This window comes from Loxodonta africana, chromosome 22, assembly GCF_030014295.1.
Source record: "Loxodonta africana isolate mLoxAfr1 chromosome 22, mLoxAfr1.hap2, whole genome shotgun sequence".
NCBI lineage: Eukaryota > Metazoa > Chordata > Mammalia > Proboscidea > Elephantidae > Loxodonta > Loxodonta africana.
The window spans coordinates 1,337,342-1,347,404 of NC_087363.1; the positions used below are offsets into that span (position 1 = coordinate 1,337,342).

A 10,063-nucleotide genomic window follows, 5' to 3' on the forward strand; every position below is an offset into this window, starting at 1 on the left:
TCAAGATTGTATTGTGTAGCTCATTAACTTTCTGACAGTCTCCTTCACATCTTTGTTCCTTCACATCTTTGTAGATCAGGGGGTTCAGCATGGGGATGACCACTGTGTAAAACACAGATCCTACTTTGACCTTGAGCCATGAGGTTTTGGAATGGGGTACACAACAGAGGAAAAGGACAGTCCCATGGAAAATGGTGATGGCGGTCAAGTGGGAGGCACAGGTGGAGAAGGCTTTTCGGCACCCCCCGCCGGAAGGCATTTTTATGACAGTGATGAAAATGAAAATATAAGCAGTGAGGATGATCACCAGCCTGCTCACCTCATTGAATATGGCAATGACAAAACAAAGCACCTGGCTGATATAGGGATCAGAGCAGGAGACAGAAACAACGACAGAGTGCTCACAGACAAAGTTATTTATGATAGTAGAACCACAGAAGGATAATGCCAGAAGAAAATAAGTGAGTGTCAGGGAAGCAACTACACCCCATGCATAGGGCCCACCGGCTGATGATGCCCAGAGCTTTTGGGACATGACGACAGTGTAAAGCAGGGGGCTACAAACTGCCACAAAACGATCACAGGCCATCACTGCCAACATGAATGTTTCTGCAATTGCAAATATACAAGCCAAGAAGAATTGCATGATGCACCCTGTGAAGGAGATGGTTCTGTCTCCCATAACCAAGTTTTCTAATAGTTTAGGTGCAACTATAGTGGAGTAGCAGAAATCAACAAAAGACAAGTGACTGAGGAAAAAGTACATGGGGGTGTGGAATTTGGGGTTGATCCTAATGCTCACAATCATGTTCAGGTTCCCCACCACAGTGATCATGTAGATAGCCAGGAACGCTGTGAAGAGGGGCACCTGGAGGTCTGGGTATTCTGAGAAGCCCAAAAGGATGAATGTGGCTCCAGCACTCTGATTTCCTTCAGTTAACACCATGATTGTTACTAAAGAAATTCTGAAGTAAAGATAATAAAAATTAGTAACAATATTAATGATGATAACATACTTATATAACATTTACCATTTCAAACATTGAGCTAAAACATTAAAGTGTATTAATTAATTAATTTACATCTCCAAGTAACACCATAAACTATAAAACAAGTAGCCCCATAATTTCCATAAGAAAACTGAGGTATATGTAAGTGAAGGAGCTTGTTTGAGATTACACAGTATAGTCAGTGATGAGCTGGATTTTGAACCCAGGAAATTGTTCTTGAGTGACAGAACTTAAGTAGTTTTCTTCAGGATAGCAGTTTCAGAAAACATGGGCATTTCACCATTTTGTCATTCTAAAAGTTCATGTTTATTAATAGCACTAAGAAAACAATGAATGTAAATTTAGTGCTAAAAGGAAAATTATAAAGGTAAGATCAGGAGAGGTAGGAGACATAAGACCACCATCATTAGAATACTGAGACTGAGAATCATAAGAGATAGCCTGGCTCGGGAAAACAGCATTTGTAAATGCCTACAATATTGTTTGAATTTTGCAAAAAATACATGGATGTTTAAGGGGATACACAGATCGCATATTGCTGTCGAGTCTTATTCATAGTGACCCTAAAGGACATAGTAGAATGGCTGGCACAGGTTTTCAGAGGCTGTCATCTTTAAGGAAACAAACTGTCCTATCTCTTCCTGCTGTTAGGCTTGTGAGTTCGAACCACTCACTTCTCAGTTAGCACCCAAGCACTTAGCCACTGCTGCACCAGACCTGCTTAAAGGAGATACAGCCTTGTATATCAACAAGTTATTTTTGATTCTCTCCTGAATGTACAACTACTTTAGGGTTCTAAAATTAATGTAATACCCTGGTAAAAACAATGAGCTTACATTTTTTTGGCATATTGCTCTTTTAGTCCTGTGTTTTCGTTCTCATTTTAGTCCTTTCTTATTTAGTCATCTGATGCCCTTCAAATACTCATGTAGTCCACTTCATCATCATTTTTAACTCTCCATTATTTATTTATTTATAACTGACAACAATACCGGGAATATGATCTCATTCAATGCTCATACCCAAACCAAAATCAAACCCCGTGCTGTCGAGTTGATTCCGACTCAGAGAGACCTGTAGGACAGAGTAGAACTGCCACATAGAGTTTCCAAGGAGTCCCTGGCGGATTCGAACTGCCTACCCTTTGGTTAGCAGCTGTAGCACTTAACCACTACGCCACCAGGGTTACCTCAATGCTTATAGATTCCCTGAATAAGAGGGGAAGGTACAGTGTATTTCCCCATGTTCTTCATATTTTCCAGAGCACGTTTACCAATAGTTATATGCTCATTGCTAACCAGTCCACTCTGACTCACAGGAATACTACTTTTATAGTTATTTTTCAGGGATTTTGACTAAAGCTACATTTGTGATAATCTTTTTTTAGGTAATCTTTGTATGTGTTATTTTGAAAGAAAATGAAATATCTTGTAACCACAGTTTATAATCAAAATATGGAATGGGCCAATAATAATTAAAAAAAAGAGTAACCAAGAAGAAACACACCTCTGAAATTTCCAGGTTAATAAGAGATTCTTAATGTGAATTCCATAAATAAAGACAGCATGCCAGTGTTTTTGTATAGCTCAAGGTTGAAAGGAATTATTATATTCTTTAGAGTTAAAAGATTATTTCTGACTCAAAAAAAAAAATGTATTCCCTATATGAGGAAGAGGAATAGGCTGGAGATTGACAAAGAGCCCCTGAGTCAGCATAATGGAAAAAGGATGGGCTTTGGAAAAAATTTAATTTCAGGTTCAGAATTGCCATCAGCTTTTTTTTTATGTGATCTTTTATGAATTACTCAAATTTTCTGAGCCTCAGTTTCTTTACCAGTAATATTTAAAAAAAAAAAGATTAAATAATACATAGCTCATAAGAGTGAGAGTGTTAAATTGGAAAATAGTGGTAAATACTTAACTCAGTGTAATAGTTGTGGAATTCAATAAATCTAGGCTCCCCACTTTCTCATTTGTTTAATTTTTAGTGTTGTTATGAATTGATATGATTTTTAAACTTTTATATTATTATAAAACTGATTAGAAATAGAGGAAAGGCCAAAGTTTCTAGCAATAGACAAGAGAGTACAATCTGGACTTTTGGCCTCTATAGCCTTAAGTCACCAATTCCTACCCTTCAATATATTTTCCCTACTCTCCCCTTTGATTTCGTATCACTATCTGGCTCTCTCTGGTCCTCCTTTTCTCATCTCAGGTTGGTTCCTACAGCAGGGATATCAAACGTCAACCACTCATCTGATGCATTGTGGTAGCTGATGCACGGTCCAACTCCCTGTAGTGATCTTACCCAACACTGAAATCATCAGTTTCTCTCGCCCTGGATTACTGTGGTTATTATGAGAGTCTATGGCTCGGAAGACCTCACTTGTTCTTTATTACCTATCACAACAAATCTGACTTTCTCTGCTCTATTTACCTAAAGCCTTACTCTAGCTCTTCCCCACTATTCGTCCTTTTGCAGTCATGCCAATAGTATCAGGCCTGCATCAACAACACATACTCATTCATTCATTTGCTTATTTTATTATTCTTTTTTAGTTTGAAAAGTCTCTTTTCTGGTCTACTACTGCAGCATTTGTAGCAGATAAAATGTTACATCAAAATGAATACCACAAGGAGACGTTCTCTCTTTAATCCAGAAATATTTTCCATGTTCTCTACATACCTCCAGACATTACTTTTAGGAAAACAAAATTTTATGATGTGTTATGTTCATGATTCTTTTATGCATAGTATTCTTTTCTTTACAATATAGTGAGGTTTTGAGAACATATCCACATTTTGATTTTTTTGGTTTTAACTATATTTTCAGTGTGCCTGTATTATGTCAGGCATATGATGGATAGTTTTAAAGAAGAATTCAGAATGACACCTCAGGGAAGGAAGAAGGGAGTAGAGCTTAGCAACCTGAATCTGCAGGTACATGGACCTGGTAGATAATATGGCATTTAAAATAACACAGGGAGTTCCTTGTTTCAAAGGTTGCAGAACCTCAAAGCCCCCCATGCACTTCTGAAAGATATCACAGGATACATCACCCGACCTGAAGACAGTTCATCTGAAGATCCAGATCCTATTACTAATACTCTCCAGGACAGCCCCCACTCAGAATTCAAGCATTCTTAAAAATATTAAGTAGGTAAATACAGCAGGAGTCCACAATAGATTTCAATGAATTTTCCAGGAATATGATTTTCCTTTCTTAATACCCAGAAAAACTCAAGAGAGCACAGAAAAAGAGAGAGACAGAGAGGATTAGAATCTGAACTCTATGAACAAAATGTAAGGCTTATGTATGCTTCCAGAGCCTTGGTAATTTAGGCACTAGAGAGTATTTACTGATATGCTTGTTCTCAGAACATAAACCCATCAATTAGATGAAATACTCTCCCATGAGCCTTTCTGGAAGAACAGAATTTCCTCCAAATCACTGGAAACAATGCCACGTCAAACGTGCTTCATGAATTTCTTTTAAAAAATCAATTAAATAAAATATGCCAGTTGACTTAGAATACATGGTAACTACAGTAAAACACAAAAGAAAGTAAAAATCAGCTGAAATGCAACAATTCAGATAACTGCTGTTGATATTTGTTGAGTGACTTTTCTGTCTTTGTGTGTGTGTGTGTATGTATGTTGGGATGTATAGACAAAGCAAACTGCATTCTAGCTTTTCAATTTAACATCAGATAATCATCATTATCCTTGTAAACCCTTGATCCACTCACTTGGAATTAATTTGTGTCTCTTCAAAACATGGACTCATATTTTCCAAGATTATAGTGGTATAATGGAATCATAAAATCTTTTGATGTCCACACCTTCTTTAATTTCAAAAAAGAAAAGCAGCTTAATTAATTCTGTTGTTGTTAGTTGCCCTCAATTCACTTCTGGCTCATAGTGAAGAGAAAAAAATGTTGTTTTGTCCTCTGCCATGCTCACAATAGTAGGTATGTTTGAGCCCATCGTTGCAGACACTGTGTCAATCCATCTCACTGAGGGTCTTTCTTTTTTGCTGACCCTCTACTTTACCAAGCATGATGTCATTCTCCAGGGATCTGTCCCTCTTGATAATATACCCAAAGTAAGTAAGACAAAGTCTCACCGTCCTCACTCCTAAGGAGCATTCTGTCTGTACTTAGTTCTACTGCTCCCAAATGCCACCCCAGTTAGAGCAAATTATGCTTTCTGTGGACTCCTGACACTCAAACTAACTCTTGTCAGAGTCTCTACCACAACCCATTAAGATGACAGGAATTATTTCTCAAAAGGTATGAAATTCTTTATTGTAGACAGCATGGGCTTGCTCCGGAATCCTAGGAACCTGCACTGTTATTCTCCCACTAGGATTAACATCAGCTCCACATGGTGACTCATCTCACCACTGACACTTCTACAACCTGAGCCGGCCATGGAGCCCTTTCCTATACTGGGTCCCACTCAAAGTTGACAGCCTTCTGTGTCACTGAAGGTACTAGTTTTCTATGCTGTATAACAAATTTACACAAACTTAATGGTTTCAATCAACACATATTTATGACCGCATAGTTTCTGTAGGGCAGATGTTCATGCACAACTTAGCTGGGTTTTCTTCCTTAACAACCTACAACGCGGGTGTTAAGAACTCTCCTTCCCTGAAAAAAACGTCCTTTTGATTCTAACTCATGGCAACTCCATGTCTTACAGAGTAAAACTACTCCATATGGTTTTGTTGACTGCAATGTTTATGGAAGCAGTTTGCCAGGTCTTTCTTCCATGAGCTGCTAGGTAGGTTTAAACTGCCATCCCTTAGGTTAGCAGTCAATGACATCCAGACGTTTCCTTATATGCTTCTTCATTTTGATCCTTTTTGCTGTAATGAAACTGGAATTGAGTCCTGTGTGTCATTTTAGCAAATTCTCGAAAATCAGGGAGCTGTGGGAGTTAACAGGTTAGATGTGAGGGGCCTGCAGACCCCCTAACTTGCTGCTGATATCTGAGGTCTTGAGGAGACATGGAGTCTGGAGGACTGTGCTCTTTATGTTTGAGACCTGACCTAACTCTGAGTGGTTAGGGTCGGAAGAAAAAGTGGGTAATAAGAAACTGGTATCACAACAAAAATGAGCTGATCTGATTTTTTTTTCTTTTCTTTTCAGGCATCTTTTTTTACTCCAGTGGACCTTGTAATACTTTTATGAGTGATTGCTGTTCTAAATTCTGTCCGTTTAAAAGCAAGAATTGTTTTTCTTGTCCTGATCCAAACATTGAGTTTTATGGGTGTTCTGTCTTATATCAGAAGTAATGGCAATTGAAAAGCCTTCCCTTTTTAGACAAACCACAACTCCACCTTTGATCTCAACAAAACACTTACATCAGAGGGGAATTATACCGCATCAGTACAGTTCCCAAAACTTCTTAACTTAGATGAATTTGAATTATGAGAAGATCAAGGTCAGCAAAGGCACAACGCAGGTGCAGATTTACCTATTATAGACATATATGTTATTTATGTGTGTGGAAACCGTGGTGGCATAGTGGTTAATGACTATGGCTGCTAACCAAGAGGTCAGCAGTTTGAATCCACCAGGTGCTCCTTGGAAACTCTATGGGGCAGTTCTACTCTGTCCTGCAGGGTCGCTATGAATTGGAATTGACTCGACAGCAGTGGGTTTGTTTTTTTGGTTTTGGAGGCATTGTTGTTGTTGTGTGCCTTCCAGCCACTATATTTCATTTTCCCTGGATTAAAATGACTAGAGGTTGTCTTATCCTTCCTGCCTTCTCCTGTTTGTGCTTGATAACTCATCATGAAAGAAAATGTACCTCTTGTTGAAATATCACTTAAGAAAAGAGTAAAAAATATTCATAACAGGAAAACAAACACACATACACACACCTACAAACACACACACCACGGTATTTTTTTTCCTCCACTATACAATTGCATACATTAACAAGAACCATTTTCTCCTAAGTTAAAATATTTGATTTCATTTCTCTTAGGTAAATAAACACCTAGGGAAGAAACTGCTCAATTTTATGTAAAGTACCTGTATAACTTCATAAGATACCACTAAACTATTTTTCAAATACATTTTACCTGCTACATTTCCATCTGAAGCACATGAATATTCCACCTCATCCGTGTTCACAGGAATGTTTGACATTTCAATCTTTTTAACTTTAGCCATTCTAATGGGTAAGTAGTGGTGTCTCATTTTAGCCTTAATATGCGTTGCACTGATGACTAATGATGCCGAGTAGCTTTTCAAGTGCTCATTGGCTGGTTGGATAACTTCTGTATATGTTCTGCATATATATCAATCGTCAGACTTATATATTGCAAGTATTTTCTCACAGTTTGTGGCCGATCTTTCCTTTTTCTTAATGGTGTCTTTGAAGAGCAGTCATTTTTCAAGTTGATAAAATTAATTTTATCAATTTTTAATTCATTCTTTTTGTTCTGTGTAAAAAAGTCCTGACACCAAGTGTTCAAAAATTTTCCCATATTTCTGCCATTTTTTAATTTCTGTTAAGTTTTAGCTTTTATCTTTGTGTCTATGACCTATAACTTTTAATTCAAATTAATATTTGTGTATGGTGTGAGGTAAGACCTAAGGTTAGTTTTTCAATAGGAGTATCTCATTGTTCCAACATTATTTTGTTGAAAAAGTATCCTTTCTCCTTTGAAATTTAAATGAGAAAAAATATATGAGTATATTTGGACAGTATTCTATTCCACTGATCTATAGGTATCTCCTTACTCCAATAGCTTACTCTTTTAATTATTCAAATACTTTCTTTAGAAAAAAAATGATAAAATGAATATTAGGCTGGCAAAACAATACTTTAATTAAATTGGGTTTCCTAGTGAGCAGGCCATATTTTTTTGTTTAATAAAGATGAATTCTGCTATTCAGTGTAATAACCATCAAAACGTTGCCTTGTGTACAAGACACCATAAGCTGAAGCACTTGTTAAAGCCACCTCTAGAGGATAGAATTTCTGTTTAGAATTTAAGGGGAACATCCTGGATTTGTGCATATTTGATAAACTAGGAATTTGATTTACTTTGGGAACACACATAAAAAATTACACCATATATGGTTAAGTATTTTAAAATAATTCACATATATTGCAACAAATTGAGAATTTTATTTTATTATTTTTTTAAATTTTTTGGTTTACATGTGCTTTAGAGCTATTTCACTAAACATTGATGTATGGGAACATCAGTCATCATGAAATCATACATATACTACTGTAGATGTATTAACTCACAGGCTACTGGGTAAAATAATCTGAATAGTAAATTATACTACACGAGTTGAACAATCTTTAGCATAATGAATCAAATTATTTTTGGAATGTAAAATACTGAACCTAGCAATATCACGGTGATTGAAAAAGGAGTTTTGTTTTAACTAATTTTCTGAATGTGTCCTTCACATCCTTGTTCCTAAGGCTGTAGATCAGGGGACTCAACATGGGAATCACCACAGTATAAAACACAGAAGCCACTTTACTATGAGCCAGGAAGTTTGGGGTGAGGGATACAGTAGAGGAAAAGGATGGTCCCGTGGAAGATGGTGATGGCAGTCAGGTGGGAGGCACAGGTAGACAAGGTTTTATGGCGTCCACTTGTAGAAGGCATCTTCATGACAGTGATAAAAATGAATACATAGGAAGTAAAGATGATCCTCAGGCTGCTCACCTCATTGAATATGGCAACAATAAAACACAGCATCTGACTGATGTAGGGGTCCGAGCAGGAGACAGAAACAATTACAGAGTGGTCACAGATAAAATTATTTATAATGCTAGACTCACAATAAGATAATGTGAGAAGAAAGTATGTGAGTGTTAGAGAGCACACTATACCCCATGTGTAGGACCCAGCCACCAGCAGAACACAAAGCTTCTGAGACATAGTAGTAGTATACAGCAAGGGGTTACAAACTGCCACAAAATGGTCATAAGCCATTGCCGTTAGCATGAATGTTTCTGTCACTCCAAACATGCAAGCAAGACAAAACTGCATGATGCAACCAGAGAAAGAGATAGTTCTGTCTTCCACAATCAAGTTCTCCAGCAGTTTGGGTGTAACTACAGTGGAATAACAGAAATCCACAAAAGACAAGTGACTGAGGAAAAAGTACATAATCGTGTGGAGTTTTGGATTGATCCTGATAATTATCATGCCTAGATTCCCCACCGCGGTGACTGTGTAGGTGGACAAGAAAGTCAGGAAGAGTGGAACGTGGAGTTCTGGGTATTCTGAAAAACCCAACAGTATAAACGTGGGTATGATACTTTGATTTCCTTCCGATAACATGATTCCCGTTGGAGAAAAAACACAAGTTGACTAGGAAGAAGCAGAGAGAGGAAAGAGGTTTCATGCGGTTCTGTGGGGAGTGATATGAAACAGTGAGTCTCAAAGTGTGGCCCCCAAATCAGCAACATCAGAATCATTTGGGAACTTATTAGGAATGCAAATTCTTCAGCCCTACTGCCAACCTCCTAAATAAAAACTCTGAGATGGGACTCATAATTTGGGGCGAAATCAGGCCTCCAGGTGATTTTGTTGCATGCTAAATTGTGAAAAACACTGGTGTGAAAAATATATAAATGAAAAAAAACCTGTTGCCATTAAGTTGATTCAGATTCATAGTGACAATATAGGACGGAGTAGAACTGCCCCTTAGGGTTTAGCAGCCGATCTCTCAACCACGACACCAACGAAATCCAAAACCAAACCCTTTGCCACTGAATAGATTCCAACTCATAGCGACCCTATAGGACAGAGTAGAACTGCCACATAGAGTTTCCAAGGAGAGTTTCTAAGGTCAATCATTAGAACACCAAAGTTTCCACTACAACAACAGGGCTCTCTCTCTATATATAACTTAGGAAGCACTGGTGGTGTAGTGGTTAAGTGCTACAGCTGCTAACCAAGAGGTAGGCAGTTCGAATCCACCATGCACTCCTTGGAAGCTCTATGGGGCAGTTCTACTCTGTCCTACAGGGTCACTATGAGTTGGAATTGACTCGACGGCA

The 10,063-nt window shown here is 37.8% G+C and overlaps 2 pseudogenes; both read right to left on the reverse strand.

Annotated features, from left to right (window-relative positions):
• Window positions 1–2,536, reverse strand: LOC135228515 (olfactory receptor 5D13-like; annotated as a pseudogene).
• Window positions 2,537–8,163: 5,627 nt separating this feature from the next.
• Window positions 8,164–9,831, reverse strand: LOC100654093 (olfactory receptor 5D13-like; annotated as a pseudogene).
• Between the last annotated feature and the right edge of the window lie 232 nt (window positions 9,832–10,063).